This window comes from Passer domesticus, chromosome 11 (assembly GCF_036417665.1).
Source record: "Passer domesticus isolate bPasDom1 chromosome 11, bPasDom1.hap1, whole genome shotgun sequence".
Taxonomy (NCBI): domain Eukaryota; kingdom Metazoa; phylum Chordata; class Aves; order Passeriformes; family Passeridae; genus Passer; species Passer domesticus.
Genome location: NC_087484.1, coordinates 13,014,110 through 13,031,961, shown reverse-complemented (window position 1 = coordinate 13,031,961; position 17,852 = coordinate 13,014,110). Strand labels below are relative to the sequence as shown.

The window sequence follows — 17,852 nt, the reverse complement described above, 5'->3', positions numbered from 1 at the left end:
GCAATTAAAATTACAATTTTTTTAATTCAATAAAAATTCCAGCTTTGTTCTGGAGTAAGTAGACATAAGTTTGCTTGACAAGAGGTTGTGGATGGTTTTATTTATTTTAAATGCAAATCAGCATGAATATTCTTATTGTTGTTTTAACATCAGTAACATTTTACACTGAAGTCAGATCTGGTCCACAAGTCTTTATTTTGAGGTATTTTTAGCTTGGAACAATTTTTCACAGTTCTATATGAAATTTAATTTCCTTGAAATTTTTATAGAAATCAAAATACCAGGGTTCAAGATATATTTAACAGAAATAGATAATAGCACTATTTCATAGCAAGTGGAAAAACATTAATTAAAGCTCATAATTGGAAACCATTTCATAAAGAAATGTTCCTGTATTCCCCTTTTAACTGAGACCTAAGAGAAGATAATCAAGTGAACAATGAAGTCCTCACAGTTAAATCTGACAAAGCTTGTACTTTAACAATTATGCCATTTGATTTAGGGCAGTTTATCAGAACAAGCTGCAAGTCGTAATTGAACTTGCCATTTCAATGCAAGAGTCTGCATCCTCTAGTTTATTTGCAGCATGCTTTCAAGACTCATGCAAAAAGGAGAGCTAAGCTTCCTTTACCATTAATGAAAAAATGTTTCTAAATGCACATAACATCCTCCCTCACCTGATAACAAGCCACAAATTAAAGGCTTTGGTTTGTATGTTTCTACTCAGTGCTGATTGAATTATGTTTGAAATATATTTTTCTTAAATATATTTAGAAACATGGTATTTTTTCTGATCAAAGTAAGGTGTCTCTTCTCTATTCTTACTACTGCCAAGCATTTGATTTACACACAGTTTAATTATTCAGATGTTTATTATGTTCTACATAATGAAATTTGGACCCTCATATTTTCTTCCTACATGCTCAGTGCAGGCTGCAATTATAGCCACAGATATCTGTTTATTTGATGAATTTTGCTTCTTCTGCATAGTTTGATAAATATGGAAATAAGTCAAAACCTACTTTATATACAGTAATTAAAGTGAAAAATCTAGTCATGATGCAAATCCTTAATTGGACTCCAGGAGAGATATGCAGAATTTCTCTTTAATAATATGGGATGACTGGGGACAGAAAAACAAAGCACACTAAAATATGGTTTAGAAGCACAATTAATCACAAAATAGAAAACAACCAATTTAGCATAGCTCATTCAGTGACTCTCAAGGCTCAGGTAATGTTCTTTTAATCATCTGGCTCTAATATTAAGGTTGTGTCATGTGCAGCTGAAATAAAACACGATATATGTGCTGATCTTCAGTGTGAAACATGTCCTCTGGACTAATTTGTAAACACAGCCTTTTCACACTAAAATGCTTAGTCTACTTAATGACATGTAAGTGAATGATCAAAGCAATGTAAAATGGTTTTTAAGTATTATTGTTTAATGTATTAATTCATTAGCGGAAAGAAACCCTCTTGCAGTTGGTTGCAGGGAATATGTTTTTGTTGGTTATATATAATTCATTTTGTTTTTTCATTTTATTAAGACAAAGTCATTATTTTGCCTGATGATGTTCCAAAGAAGAATATACTTGTTAAGTGGTATTAAATTGACAAATTATAGCACAGAGCAAGTGGGGCTGAGATGCAAGTCTCCAGAAAAAAGACGTCTGTACTAGCTAAAGAAATAAATGTTTTTGTTCCAAGCTCTGAACAGATATTGCTCTAATAAGCTAAAATTAACCATCACTGTCACTTAATTTGATTGTTAAAATATTATTCTCCATATAGCTTCCTGTAATATCCCATTAGGGGCATATGATCACGTTCTAATCAGAAGGTGTTGGATTTATTGTGCTAGTTTGTTTAAACTACAAATATAATTAATCTCCTTTTGTACTTCTCCCAAATAAGTAACACCAGAATGACATTTTTGTCTCCAAATGGATTACAGACATTGAGCAGGAGCCAGAGGTCATCCCCCTGCACTGCCATAATTATTGCAGCAAATATCTGCTTCAAACCCCCGAGTGTTCTGTGGGAGCTGAGCCTGCCTGACCCAGCGCCGGCCGCCCCGGAGCTCTGAGCCTGCCACAAGCCAGGAGGACACTCTTCTGTTACCCAGATGTGCCCATTGGGAGAGACCATGACTGCGAGCCTCCATGCTGAGAGCAGCTGAAATTAGAGAGGCTTGATGTCCAGTATTCAAAATCACTGTTAAAACTCTTTCCAAGTCAGGGTCCCAACTGTCTCTGACAGATAAAAGGGGTCCTATGCAATCTAGTTTCAATGTAGTCTTCTTTTGACCACCCTGAGATGACCTGGCACCTCTTCATGCACCTGCCGTAAAACTTAAAGGCTTCAGAAATTCTTTTCTTTGAAGTGTCCTAATAATAACAGTCTAACCTTTGATGTTTCTTCCTGTACCACATGCTTGAACTTCTTATAATCTAAAGTGTATAACCTTCAATTGCTACACACAAACGGGTTGCACATCTTGAGAACACAACGCTATAAACCTAATGCAATCTGTAGTAATGATGGGTTTATTTCATTTGTATTTAGCGCTTTACTTATATGCCATCATAAACCTAAACACTTAACACACCAATCAGGCATTAACCATCCTGCCTGATTAGCATGGAGCTGAATTCACCCTCTGCAGCCTGGAGACAGAAGAAATAAACAAACTCATGTAAAATAAACTTTGTGTGCAAATATGATATTTTAGAAGATCCTTTTCACACTAAAAATGGGAGAGAAAGTCTGCTTCCGATGGCCTGAGATCCCATTCAGAGAATATTTTTTCAGTACATAAAATTTAACAGACCCCGAAAAAGCTGGGGAAAGTTATTTTTAAAAAAAACATTCCTAGCCTGATTGTTACCTCAGGTTTCTGTAAGTTTTTACAGAGCTCTCTGAGAATGTCTGTCCAGCTCTGTTTTATGTTACTTCACAGATTTTTAATATTCAATAGTCCTTATCCCTTGCAAATGTTTAGCTCTAAAAAGAATTGTTTCTAAACTCTATTTTTAACTTGTACATCGGGGATGAATTTCATCCAAGATGTAGCATTTATATAGCTCTGGGGAGAGAGAAAACACATCCTCCATGTAGCTCCAGTCCTGCACGAGCTCATGAACATGCTGAACTTCCCTTGCTTGAAGCCATTCTACTGAATGAGCACAGGGTGCTCTTCCAGCATTGTTTAAATTTCTGCCTTTCCTGTTAGTCACTCTTTTGGGTGGCTATTTTCAGCTGATTGTTTCATCTTATGGCTTTCCAAAACTTCAGGACATTAGATCTAATCTTTCCCTTGGAAAGGACTGGAATTTTTTTTAAGATTTTTTTTTAACAAAAGTGAACCTTGTGGGGTTATTTAACTAAACAGTATTATTCACATTTTAGAGTAGTGTCTTTGTCCCGTTACTCAGAAGAACAGAAAGGGGTTTTGTCTTCCTAACTAACATTTACAAAGAAATAATCACCACTGAAGAGCAAAGCACTTTTGGGCAAACCAAGGAAAATGCTTCAGCCACACTGCTCACACGCGCCAGGAAGGAGAACATGTGGTTCTGGCCTCTCTGGAGTTCCAGTTTCCTCATCAGATGTTTGCAGGGGATCCGAACTGAGCTCAGTTCAGCTGACCAAGATTCAACCCCTTTGGCTCTCACTGCAAGATTAGAAGCCAAATTTGTAAATTATCAAAAGGAGAGCAGATCCAGTAACACCAATTTAGCTGCTCAAATAGCCACAGTAGAATGGGAAAGGAGTTGGAGAGGATGACAAGTGTGAACAACACAGCTACAGCCTCCAGGCATGGGCAGGTTAAACACCCTAAGCCTCTTGGAACTGGAAAAAAAAATACTGAAATGACTAACAGAGACATAGTAAAGCTCCATAATATCAGGAATGATGTAGAAAGGATGTATGAGGAAGGAGCAATCACTCTCCAGGAGAGCTGAGTGGCCATCAGATGAAACTTGTAAATGTCAAGTTCAGAAGGAGAATAGGGCATTCTTGATATACAGTGCATAGTTAGAGTGAGGAAGTCTCTTCACTGGAAGACACCTGGACTGCCAAAAAATCTATATGGATTTGAAAAACATCTGGAGATATTAACAGAAAAGGAACTCAACAGGACTAGTAAACAGAAGCATGGCATCTCTACAGAAGAAAAACCCACAAGAAGCCTGAATGCAATTCTAAGTATCACTGCACAGTTGTTCTTGCATTCTTCCCTAGGCATCTGCTCATGGCAATAATAAAGTGCAGGATATTTTTCTAGATTGACCTTTAGCCCTGGCCCTGTCTAGTGCAGACACTTCTACAGTTTGAAGAAAACTGTAGAGATGTCTGACTCGTTTCAACATCTTGAACAACAAGGCAAGAGGTGCAGACCACTCTGAGAATGAGACAAATTCAAGAAAAGGCATACTGATGTACACAGAGATATTTGGCCCCGGACTTCTCTATTTGGTGATGGAACCAGATATTCAACCTAAAGATCAAGTTCAAAATCTTCTACCTGAAGGCAAAAAAAAAGCTGGCAAACACTGGTTATTCATATTGTTTTGTAACATTTTTCTGACTTATAAGTCACTAAGGAGACTCTTAAATTAGCAATTCTAAAGCAGAGTGAAAGGATCAGCATTTGGCTGTACAGTACTTACTTCTGCCCCAGCCTCCAAAGCCCGTTTCAGGTTTGCTGAGTTTTGTTTTCTCTGGTGATGTTTTTCTCCTGTCAGAGGCTCACAGATCTCAGTGTGGTGTTGCAGGCACCATTTCACATAATAAAGGCATTAGCACCTCCTTGGTTTCTAAAAAGATATCTCTCCAGCCTAAGATTGCTCTTGCCACTGTATCACTTTACAAGCTCTTTTCTAATTTGCCACCCCCTATAATTCTAGGTGTTTTTCAGTCTGACTGCTTTGTAAGTATCTCCTTCCATTATGTAAAGTGGTTTCTTTTCAGATTCTAGATTGTAGAGCTACTCAAAATGAACAAAATTTTTTCACTCTCATTTTTCATTATCACGTTGCACTTAAACCATTTCTTATGGGAACTTAATAATGTTCTGTAGTTGATTAGACTTAAAAAGGTCTACATTCTTCTTTCAAATATGTACAAAGAGCTCCTATTGACTGACTTCAATTAACTGAATTTATTTCAATTCAACAGTCTAAATTAATTCTTTATCTAACTACTGAAGTCTAGTGAGCCAAATATTGTATGACAGCTGAATTTCACATCCAGACCCAAAGCAATATTTCAATGTTGTCTCTTACATGGACGAACAAAAGAAGAATATTCAACACTGAAAACGGAGTGAAACACATACAATGACCTATACAGAAGTTTAGATTTGATTAGGTTGGTCCTGATATTGTAACTACAAAAATTCCACTCCTAGACTCAGAGATTATCACTGTGAAGTCCTGGAGCAGAGTCATATCAACAATAGGTTGGTCTCCCTTAGACTTCAGCAGAGGTCAGGGTTTCCCTACACATCTGAAGAAAAACAGCATTGTGTTTATTTAAAGGAACTCAAAAAATAAAATAGAGCAATTAGGAAGTTTTCATAGAGCAAATAAGCAGAGTAGCAAAAGAAAAAAAATCAAAGAAAACAGGAAGAAAGACAAAACTGTGAGCATTTACATCTTCTACATATGGAGTTTGGAAATCCAGGTGGTTTCTGTTTTGCTCCTATTTGCTTCAGATATTGAAATATCCAGATGTCAGTACAAAAATATACTTGAAAACTATAAGGTTTTAAAAGAAATTGAAAATTGTGGTCTGTCCATTCTACTCTTTAACCAACAATTTTTCTAAAGCATAACTGGCTAATACAGTAATAGAAAAAAACATTCTGGTTTTGCACTTCTGCTGTTACTATTTCCAATTTTCAAACTAACTTTTAATGGAAGTCAGCTTGTGGAGTCAATGACTTCAGAGGGGTTTGGGTTAGTTCCAAGTAAGGATGCCTTTTTTTTTTAATAAAACAGCAAGTGTATCTACATAAACAAATATGTACTTTATTCTTCAGCTGATTGCCTGATTAACTAACGTGGGGACAAGAATAGCTGTTGCAGATAAAATGAAGGTTTGTCTGTTGGAGTATCCTGTTCCAACAGTGGCTGAATATGGGTGCCATAGAGGGAGGCCAAACACTCAGGCAGACAAATGGCAATAGTCTCAATTCCAGCCATTTGTTGCACAGAGACCATTCCTGTACCATTTCCTGGAAGCTGAAACCAATGTTTCTAGCTCTCAATAATGATTTCATCTATTAAGTTGTCCAATCAGCTCTTCAACTCTTATGATATCCTAGTATATCCTGTGGCAAAATGTTAAGAACTCCACTACATACTGTGCAAAGAATTTACTTTGGGTGCTTTCATTAAGTGACATCAGTTGAGCTCTTCCATTCTTGGATGTCATTATAAGACAGTAAATAAATGCTAAGGTATTTTGATGTGTGCTGCTTTGTGATTTCATATGCATTTGTCTTCTAGAAAAGTGCCATTATATGAAAATTAGTTTTTAAAAGAACCTTCCAGACATACAGATAATATGAAGCTGATAACATTGTGCTGGTTAAATAAGCTGAATAAGGCCATGAACCAGCCAACCAAAAAGTTGAAAGGATCTGACATAGATGTTTTAAAAAACTAGATTATCCTGCAAACATTAAGCATTACTTTCAATAGAACACTGCAATGTCATTTCCTGCACAGTTGCCTGATGAACACGGAGATTCCTCTTCTGCTTGTAGCAACCAATCTTGGTCAGAAAATGAATAACCTGTCTGAATGCCTCAATGGCTGGAAGTTGTTGCACCAGGTTATGCTGAACCAGTCTAATGCCACAATGGCAAAATATTACATGCATAAATGTAAGTAAGGCAAAGAGTTGTTATGGCTGTAAAAGCAAAAATAAATTGACATCTTTCCAAGAAGAAATGAAAAAACAGTCTCAGCTAGTACAGCACTAATTTTGTATGGGGGGAGGGGGGAAATCTATTACCTAACAAGTGCCTCCTGCCAAGAAACAAAACCAGCAATGCTTATTTTTGCAAAGACCTTTTTCATTGTGAAGATTTTTCTGCAACTCTGATGAGTTCTATGCTTTTATATTTGTGTTATAGACCACCCCTGATTCAGAGGAGATGCAAGTTGAAGTCACTACAAGATTCAGTGGCAACCTCTGCTATCTCCAAGAAAAATGTTTGGGTGACACAAAGGGACAAACTGCATAACTGATAGGTTTGCCTGAGATTTTCTCTCCCACACCATCTCATTTGCCCTACCCTGGTCTCATCATTTCCATCTTTTTCAGATATGTAAGTGCCAAGCCAAATGATTTTAAAAGATCTTTCATTCTTGTTAGTAATTAAGACATTGGAGAAGAACTTCAATGGCTTGCTTTTGTATGCCGGTGTTATCTAAAATACAGATTTCAGAATGCAATGATTTTGATTAAAGGTTTGCTGAGTTGCTCAGCAAAGATGGGAAACTCAGACCATTAATGTGCTATTAAAACTCCAAACAAAACAGTTTGTATCAAGCTCTCAGTGTCTTAGACTCAAAGAAAAAAAGCGTAGTAGAAATAGAGAAAAATGTCCAGTTCACAGACTTTCTAAAGGAGCACATCTGGGTGTCCTGCATATCTGGAGTTCTTCAGAACTCCATTATCCAGAATTTATGGGAAAACATTTCTTTTTAGAAATAAAAATATTTTTTCTATTGATGAGGAACACCACCAATACTTCTTTAAAGAAAAGGAAGTAATGTTATTAGGCAGAAACTGGCTTTCCTGCAAGAGTAGTCTTGATTACTTTCCTGAATAACAGCAACTCCCTTCTGAGACTTTGTTTTAGCTCTCTCCTGTTCCTTTTGAATGCTTTTCCAGCTCTGTACCATGAAAGCCACCCACACAGTGACACCACAACCATTTGCAAAAGAAAACAAAAGCCCCTGTTATGCATACAAGGAAGTCTTAAATGAAGACTTTTCTTGGTCTGCCTGTACATCTTTTAAAATCTGTTCTCCATCTCCTTGAAGAGAAAGGGATCCCATCCCTGTCTGCCTAAAGAACAGGTACAGATCCATATTTATCCTTCTTCCCACACATGGAGTTTATCAAGCTCTGCCCATGCAGCACTTCACACCTGAGAGGAGAAGCCAGTCATTGTCTAACAGCTCATCATCCAAGGTAACAGCAAATATTATTCTGTACCAGCTGAGTTGTAAATGGTGTTGAAGGTCCCAAACAAGATGAGTAGCCTTCACCAGGACATGACTAAAATTACTTAAATCTGAAGCTCTGGCAAAGTGGTCTCAGAATGAAGCAGAGCCAAAGGAACACTATCTGAAGTTATAGAAAGTAATAACACAGAGAATTTCTGCCATCAGCACTGCTGAGCAGCAAGCACAACAACATGAGAAGGGTGTTCTTCAAAACTCAGATGGGTGAAGCAGCAGGAACAGTGGTGCTCTTAGAGATTTCATCTACAACTGGTGTTGTGTTGGGGCTCCTGAGAGCACGCTTCCTTAGGCACAGAAATATACATTAAAGTGTCGTTTTAAGCGACAGCTTTTATAGCCTGGATTCTAAATAGGAAATCTATGGATGCTATTTCTTTTCCAGACTTCTTTCCCAAGCTGGGTTTAGCTATAGTTGGGAAAGGAGGATTGAATGGCTCACCTCTTGAAGTCTTCTCCTGTCCTATAACTTTATGATCCAGTGTCTCAAGTGCAGAAAACCCCTAGTTTTCTATCAAAGTTAATGTTCTGGTAGAAATCTAAGTCTCCAGAGAGCTGTGGGTCACTGGAAAATTATAAGCTTCTTACTGATACCTTGGGCCCAGAACCAAACAGAACATAAATCACCTAAAATGAGTCTTAAACAGAACGTAAAAACCCACAACTCAAGAGTCTAAAAACTCTCTGCAGAGCTGCTAAAAAACATTCCAGCTTGCGCTTTTTTCCCCTTACCTTTAAAAAAAAAAGTAATAAATTACTTAGAAAATTTCTGTCTGAACATGTAAACAATGCTCTGTGTTTTCATCTAATGACAAGCAGCTTGGCACCACTCCCGTTCTTAAGTCCAGTGGAGATACTGAAAGCAGCCATTCCTGTCCCTGTGAGGAGAACTGGCCTCTGCAAAGCACCAGACTCGAGCCCTCCTCAGCATCCAGTGACTGCAGCAGACTGATTTCAACACAGAGCTAAAGACAGGATCTATTTGGGGTTTCTAGGAGGCAGCATCCTAGAAGGCACTTGGACTGAAAGCCAAAAAGAGCAGGTTCAAATCCAACCCACCGAGTGATGTTGAGTTGGAAGCCTGGCAAGCAAAGCACACACAGCCAACCTCCCTGTAGTCTCCATTCTTCTTACAAAGATGTGCCTCCAGTTAAAAAGCAGCAGGAACAACTGCTAGGAAGTAAAAAAGAGCCCCAAGGGGAGCCCAAGTCAGGCAGCAGCTGGTGAGTGTGGCAGAAGGGACACTTCCTTAGGAAGGGAATGTTGAGAACACTTTGATAAGAGCACCTACTTAAGAGAATGAAGGAACAAGCCTATTTGCAAGAAAGACAGGGCAGAACTGACCACCTGCAGCACGTGCCAGGTTGGCTTCTGTTAGCTCAAAAAGGGCTATCCTACACTGGATCCAGCTGGATTTTTATCACTGGAATACAAATGCTATTAAGTTTATTGCTGATGATTAACTAATATTATTAAAGGCTGATTTGCCCCTCATCATATTCTTTTTGCAGTGTAAGTGCACATATACCATTTAATGAAACAAAGGTGGGTTTAAAAAAAAATGCATTAATAGTGCCTGAGGTTAGGTTCCTAATTGAAATTTAGGCACTACAGGAGAGGCTTAGGGCTAAAGGGCATTTTGTACATGAAAATATCTTCCTCCTTTGGCCAGCTAGTCAGAGGGATGAGCTTGTCTGATGAACTGGCAGGGCACTCTCCTCAGAACACAGCCTGAGGTTGGAGGGTCCCTGTCTCTGTTTTCCCCTGCCAAAGAGCAAGCAGATATCCAGAATCTGCTGCTGAGACATGAGATTTTCCTTTGAGAATAATTCAACAGGAATTAAGGGGGATCTTTAATCTTCACCAACACAGAATTCATAATAAGTCTTTATCTTCCACAATGTTTTTTAAGTCACCAGCACGCAACAGCAAAGTCATAATGTATTTCATAAGGAAATAATATTTCTGCAGTGGAAATTTCCTTTCTTTTTGATAACCTCTTCTTGAGCTGCCATTCAAATGTACACAAAAAAGTTCTCTATGAATCTGCAGGTATATCAGAACATGGATTTTAATAGCCACAAGGATGTTCCTATATTTTATACCTTTTTTTTTTAATTTAAGTAACATGTATTTCAATGGAAATCAAAGTAATGAGACTAAGAAGAAGCAATGCCATATTCTCTAGAAACTTTCTTTCACTTTCACATTTTCTTTCCCATTTCTGCTTTTCCCACTATGTCCACTACCAGAAGACAGAAGAGGGAATTTCTGGTTGCAGAGCTCTGTGCACTGACCATGCAAAGGCTTGTGATGTGAGACACTGAACAACAAGCACTCTGAGACACCACAGTGGTATTTTAGATTAAAACATTTAGAATTGAGGAAGGTGGTGTCAAAGCCATGCTAGATTTTTGGTTTGTTCAAGAAAAGTAAGATAAACACGGCAGTGTAAATTCATAAAACAAAGTGCTGTTAAAAGCAGCTTCAGCAGAAAATGGATTAGCTCTGTAGGGCAGACAGGCATCATTCTCCACCCATGTCTTAACTCCCAGCCAGAAATGTGTCTTGCACTCTGAGGATCAGGCACACTCCTGCTGTTTCACAGAAAGGTCTCTCTGCTGTGCTGCAGACACGTTTGCCTGGCCTTGCCCTAGGGCAGAGCCACAAGAGCAGAGAGCTGAGGAGCAGAGCACCAGCCCAGCCCCAGAGCTGGATGGACCTGTCTCCAAACAGCAGAGGTCTGACTTGGTTTTTCAGATTTCCAGCAAGGAGATTTCTACACACACCCAGACAATCTGTTCCATGTTTCACTAGCCCAGCAGCTAGAAATTGTTCCCTAATATCCAGCCTAATCTTGCCTTCCTGTAAATATCAGCCAGTTGTGAACAGCTACAGAGAATGGAACAATGGATGGCCTTTTCTTTGTTATCACCTCTTCATCCCAAAACAAAAATTAGGCCACTCATCCTCCTCCTTTTAATGCTAAAGAAAGCAAAATATTGCATCCTTTCATAGGAGGAGACATTTGCAAACTTCCTGCTTTTGTTTGCTGCTGTCCTCTGGATTCACAGCAGTTTGCTTCCCCCTCAGCCTGGCCAGGAGGGCTGGATGTCACACAGCAGCAACCTCCCCTTGTTCACAAGCACATTGCTTGTTCTGTCCACCATCACTGCATGGTTTTACCTTGTCACTGAGACACCCTGACATGTGCAGAGCCTTTTTTACTATCCAGGCAATGAGACATTTCAATTGGGTGCATGCCTTGGCTTCTTCTGAAGGGCAGCACTTTGTGCTTGCAAAGAAACACACATAAACAAACACAAATATGGATTGTGGATGACTAGGTTTCATTATCTTTCTAGAATTTCTGCTTTCTTCCATGTCATGACATGAATAAAAGGAGCAACTATAAAATTGCACATTTTTAACAATGCTCAATAACAAGGCACTGAGTATTGTACAAATGAGCATATTTGATTTAATCAAAATAAGTGTTGTAGGAAAATCACGTAGGTTTAATTTTTGAAAAGCTATTAAGTTTCAAATTAAATGGAAGATTAAAATAAAAATGAGCTTTAGCTGTAAGTGGAGGCTAAATTTGGTCAATTTTTGTTGTTTATCTGTGCATAAAGTCCTTGCATTTACCATTTGACAAATCCTCTAATAAAATACTTGCTGCAATCAGGTGAAGTAGGTTATTAATGGTTCTAAAAAAGATATACAGGATTGCCTCATCCTGAGGCAATTAAGTCTGTGAAGTAAGTGTGTTTAATATCTCTGGGGGCCTGACTGAAATGAAACAGGTGATCTTTCTACAATTCCCATTGTTTCATTTAGAATATCTTGAATTTTGTTTGTTTTTAGCTGAAGGATGACTCCCTGCTTTATATCTCTTTTGTTGAGACTCAAGTTTGGGAACTTTCAAGGGCTGCACGTGCCACATCAGAAGCTGAGTGGAAAATTTCAAGCACCACTAAAAAGCAGCAGCAACGATCCATGTGGAGCCCTCCCCATCCACACGGGAGAGGACAATCCACATTTGCTCTCAGTCTCTTGGCAGTGCTGCTGCCATCTCCCACACTGGGTCACAGCAGCCCAGACCTCACCTCGGCCAGCTCCTCCACAGAGCATTTGCCCACCCCCCAGCTGGAGGTACCCTGGTTCCTCCCCTCTCCAGGGGCTCAGGGCCAGTGGGGAAGGGCGGGGGCTGAGGCACCCCAGCCCCCCAGCTCAGCCCCCAGCAGCTCCAAGGAAGAGCTCCACATCCCCAGCTTCAGGCACCTCCACGTGGAAAACAAATGCTTTACCCCTTGTGTTTTCCTAGGGATGGGTTGTGTATCCATCAGGGTGCTGTTTGGCCCTTTGTTATAAAATCTTGTACTGTTCATTTCTCCTTTTTTCCTCTGCTGTGTTCTTTTTTTCCCCTGGATTTATTAGCAGGGATGGTTTGTGGAGGTATGGTTAATTACTAGAGCTTATGGCCTGCTGTGATTGAAAGCTGATCTCACCAGTTTGGGGTCTATGTTATATTTATTCTGTATGTAATTAAATCAGAATACCATAACTATGCATAATGTTGGAAAATGAGAAATTATTTTTTTCAGGGGAAGCACATCTGAAAGGTATTTTCTTCTTACAGTACTGAATTTCTACAAAACTCTGCACTTTGCACACACACAAACAAGCAAACAGCCAAAAGGCTGTTGAGGTCTATGATCTAGGAGAAAACAAACATTAGCTTATCAGATCTGTGTGACCCATTAAAAATAAAGAAGGAATTCAAGCAAAGGCTATCCATACATCTTGAGGTACTTGTAGCACCACAGACACACTAAAGGCTTGCAGAGAAGTGCCAGCACAGCAGGGTGAACACAAACAGCACATCCTGGAAGCAGCAGCATCCAGTGGAACACAGGGGATTTGGCTGAGGAGGCCCTCAAATAAAACAAGTTGTGGGAGGCCAGGCCACTGCTCTGACTGTAGGGATCAAAACTTCTCCTGACTTCCTTACTTAGGGAGGGGGGACCAGACCAATCTGGGAGAGGAGATCAAACACTGTTTACACTGAGGTAAATCAAGCAGAACACTGCACAGCTCACTGAACCATACCAGAATTAGGCCAGACATATCATATCTAGAGGCTCACTTATTTTTTTTTCCTCTGCTACACATAAAACTGAAGTCTGCCAAGGTCCTTGTTGTTCACCAGTGTGACAATGGTCTGAAATTGGAGGCCCCTAGAATATCAGAAATCTTTGGTCCGGAAATTTATCTCCTTGCCTCTATATCTAGCTGATGTTCAGGAAAAAAATCTGCCATCTGATGTAATGGGATGAATGATACAGGCAATAACACTCAAAAAAGCCTGTGCAAGCCAAAGCAAAAATAACTAAATCACACCCCCACTCTTTCACCACAGCAAAGCAAGCCTTTCTCAGGACACAGCAAGTAACACAAGGGTGACATTGTAACCAGGAAATTACCTTCAAGATTTAAGAAAAACAACAGTGGGGTGGAGGAAATTTAAATTTAAAAATAAATATTTTTTTAATTAAAAGTAAATAAATAAAGCCTTTTCCTGGAGAACAAAGGTGTGTTCCCCTCTCCCTAAAAGTGTTGAATGTAGGACAAGAATAAGTCAAGTAAAAATTCAATGAACAGCCAATGTGCATGAAGTAAGGGAATTCTCAATGAAACCCTTTTAGGACCTTGCTGTCTAGAAAAGTCCTTCTGCTTTGTCACTGCCCCAGAAAGTAAAGAACAGGCCTGCCAGTCTGGGCTGTGGAGAACACCACAAAACTGTCAAATGCCCAGGCATTTCATTACTAACAAATTCACTTCTTTGAAATTAAACCATTGTACCCAGAGCCTCAGCTGCTGGGGGGAAGCATTTCAAGGAAGCAATCAGCAAAGTCGTGTTTCTACAGCACAGCTGCCAGCCATTTTCCCAACAGCACTCCCACCTGCCTCAGGATGTGCTCCAGAAAGCCAGGTGAGCCAGTCCCTGCAGGGCAAGGATGGCCGTGCAGGTGTCAGCAGGGGATGGCAGCAGCCACCACCAGTGGAGCCAGATGTGGCACCAACTGCGTGTCCCCTGCCACCCCAGCTTCACAGGCACAGCAGCCAAGGCAGCTCAGAAAACCTCAGCATCCACACAAATGCACCCCAGCACAAGGTTCTGCAGGAACTGTGGAATTTGCAAGGGTTACTTTTGGTGTACACAGCCCTGAGACAATGATTATAAAAATAAAAAAACATTTGCTGAATTCCTACATCTCGTGACTCTTTCAAAATGGCTAAAAGTGGATAATCCAGGAACTCTGCTGGGTTTTTGGTTTTGTTTTTCTTTTTAATTTCAGCAGTGAACAGGTCAGATAATCTCATTAAATAACTTATCATCAGTGGTAGCAAAGACATTAAGAAATCCTACACCCAGCTACATGAAGTACCAGTCTATGCCACATTTTAATCTGCCTTTTTTTTTTTCACAACTGACAGCATGCCAGATTGTCCTCTTTATTGTCATATAAGGCTATTTGTCCACCAACCAAATTAAAAAAGAAAAAGAACCCTCCACTGTGGGTATCTGTACAGGCAAAATCCCAATTGCAAGTCTTTCCTACACAGAAAGCTAAGAGATTCCATAAGATCAATAAGAGAACAAGGTTTTGGTATATGAAAGTAAAAACATTACTATCCATCATCCATAATGATAGTAATTTCATTAATTGCAAGGCTTATATATGAGCTATACAGACAATTATTAGATTTCTGAAAAAATTTTAGTCAGAGGAAGTAAAAGAGTTTAGATAAAACCATAAATGTGCTCAAAGTCCCTCAACACCACCACTACCTTACGTGCAATAATTATGTTGTCATTTGTGCTCAGGGAGAACAAACAAGAAAAAGACACAGATCCCTGACTCCTCCAAAGAAAATGTTTGTTCAAGAAACACCAAGTAGAAAACACTTTCACAAATCTTATTGTGCCCAAGAGGAGCTGTAAGCAGCACAGCAGACATTTACACTTGCCAGAACTCCATTCTAAATGACCTATTCAATACAAACGACTGTCTGGCATTGTAATTGCTGCACTGCTCTTCTGCTTGTGTTCATTGTCCTAAAGCAGATGCATGGCAAACTTTGCAAAATTAAATTATCACATGTAAAATTTGTTCTTCCTGTCGTGTAGCTGGTGTCCTGGATACTTTGATGAAGCAATTGCGACGGAAATCCCTAAACTTTACTGCATTTTGTTTTAAAAAGGGTGTTTCTTTCCATCTTAAGGTAAATAATAAACTTTGAAGCCCAGATATAACTAAATATGAAAAGGAACAACGTCCTGATGAGTCATGCATATGTTATTTATTTAATACAGCATTCTTCCCAATTTAGTTTTTGCTTCTGAATTAGCAATCTGCTAAAATAGATGGGGTTGTTCACACCAACAGTTTATTTCAGCTTCCCTCAGAAAATGCATTAGTTTAGGTCTGGAAGTTATTTTTATATCAAAATCTCCATGACTAAGGCTGCTACACTCAACTTTTTGCTATTTCTTTTAAATGAAAAGTGAAAAGTTAATGCACAATTGTTCAACAAGCAGGAGGTGAAATGCTGTAACACAGTCCCTACCCACCAACCCATGAAATACATGAAGCTTTCTTCACATCCACTGTTTAAGCAGGACCCCCACAATGCCTTCACTTAGGAGTCTGCATAAGAACAAATGGCATAATATCTCCAACTTAAGAGATACAATATGTTTGCAAATTAATTCCATAAGTATGTTAGTAAATGAAAGGAGAAATTTTATATCAAAGCAGAGGAAAGAGTGGGAGTTCTTCACCAAACAGCTTGTCTCCCAGTAGAAAGTATGTTTTCAGGTTCATATATGCTAAAAAAAAACATTTAAAACTCTAAAGCTGTGCCCATTGCTACCAGGTGGATATATCTGGAATGTTATTGTTCATGGGAAACACTTGGATGACAACTAAATTCCAGGGAAGAGCACTATAAAATTGTGTTCTGTTTTCCATTAGAAATTGCTCCCTCCATATTTTTCACCACTCTTTGCACACTTCCTTCAATACATTGAGAACCCAGACTTCAGGATAACATCTTTTCTTCAGCTCCCAGTTAAGAAAAAGTTGTTTGTTTGATTTCAGAGACATACAGGTATAAAAGCAGTCACTTTTCCAGCATTTGGACACGTGCTGAATCTTATTCCCAGTGATCTAGTAGGTAGAAGAATTAGAGGCCTGGAAAATTCAAATTAAATACTTACATTGACTTTCAGGGCTGTTAGCACTCGTGCTGATTTTAAAACTCAGATCCTTGTTTCTTTTGGAAAAGTGGTCACCTGCACAGTAAAAGGTTTTCTTAGGAATGTCCCTGCAACCTCAGTGATGCACAGCTTAGATGGGGACATCACAAGTCCAGCTCCCAGATGGAGCTGCAGTACCCAGTCCTCCCACATTGCAAAGTTCACATTTTCACTTGGATTGCCCTTGGTCTCTTATTATGGTAATTACATAATGAAATAGCTAAAATACCAATCCTTTATTACCAAAGCCTGCCTTAGTAGGTTCAAAACTTGTCCCACTTGCTGGGAGCAATGTCAGAGGATCTGCATGCAGTCTAAACCTCTTCCCCTTTAGCACAGTGATGCTACAAGACTAAGTTTATTTTATTTTTTCAGTACCAAATCTGTCATTCTCTTATCTAAAACATATCAGATATAACTAGAGAAAGTGAAGAGAATTAGTTATCTGCCTCAAAGGCAGGATCATCACACTCATGTCATCCCGAGCAGAGCCTTGTCTGGCTTCTCCACCATGGGTGGATACAACAAAACCTCCTTAGGTCAGTTCCAGCACTCAGCTCTACCTCAAAGCCCCTGTGCTACAATTTAAGCCTGCTCTCTTCTGCTGCCTACTGTGGAAAGAGCAAGTGTTCAGTCATTGCTCAGCCTTTTCCTCACCAATAACTTTTTCAATATTAAATTCTTCTAGGCCTTGCCCTCTCTCCACTGTTTTTTTCCTCTACCACATCTTTTCACAAATCATGCCTAGACCTACAATTTCTTAGTTTTCCTCTACATCCAAAACCCAGGTATAAATTACCTACCAGTAACCTACTAGGTCTCCTTCTCTCCCTTAGCAGGACCATTCAAACAAGAAAAAGAGGAAGGAGAGGGGAAAAAAAATAAAAAGAAGGGTAGCAGTGGTTTCTCATATATATAGCCATGGGCCAGATCTACAGGTGATATAAATTGACACATCTGTACCAAGTTAAAGGCCTGTGTGAATTCAGAGTTGAGGTAGGGTAGTTTGTTTTGCTGGTGCTTTAGGAAAGAGGTGAGGGAGAGAAAGACTAGATCTGCCATTTTATTTGTGGCTGTATGAGAAGTTCAGAGAGTCATGGGGGATATGTTAAGCACTGTTTCAGAGGTTTTCATGTTGCTGAGCTACAGGATCCCTCAGATGCACCCATGGGTGTGGAGAGGCCAATCTAATTTTGTCCTCCTGCTCTGAGTTTGTTAAAGTAAGACAGCAGCGTGTTACATCCCCCTAGCGAAGAGCAG

At 39.3% G+C, this 17,852-nt stretch overlaps 1 long non-coding RNA gene across 2 annotated transcripts; it reads right to left on the bottom strand.

Moving 5' to 3' along the window:
• Positions 1-286: 286 nt before the first annotated feature.
• LOC135278414 (uncharacterized) lies at positions 287-17,461 on the bottom strand. Of its 2 annotated transcripts, XR_010345924.1 has the most exons (4): positions 17,396-17,461; positions 16,554-16,628; positions 3,551-3,675; positions 287-2,177 (listed from the first exon to the last, which is right to left on the bottom strand). It is a non-coding gene; the product is annotated as an uncharacterized LOC135278414 (long non-coding RNA). The 2 variants fall into 2 exon arrangements; XR_010345923.1 differs by lacking the exon at positions 287-2,177 and having other exon boundaries at positions 2,207-3,675.
• Positions 17,462-17,852: the final 391 nt, after the last annotated feature.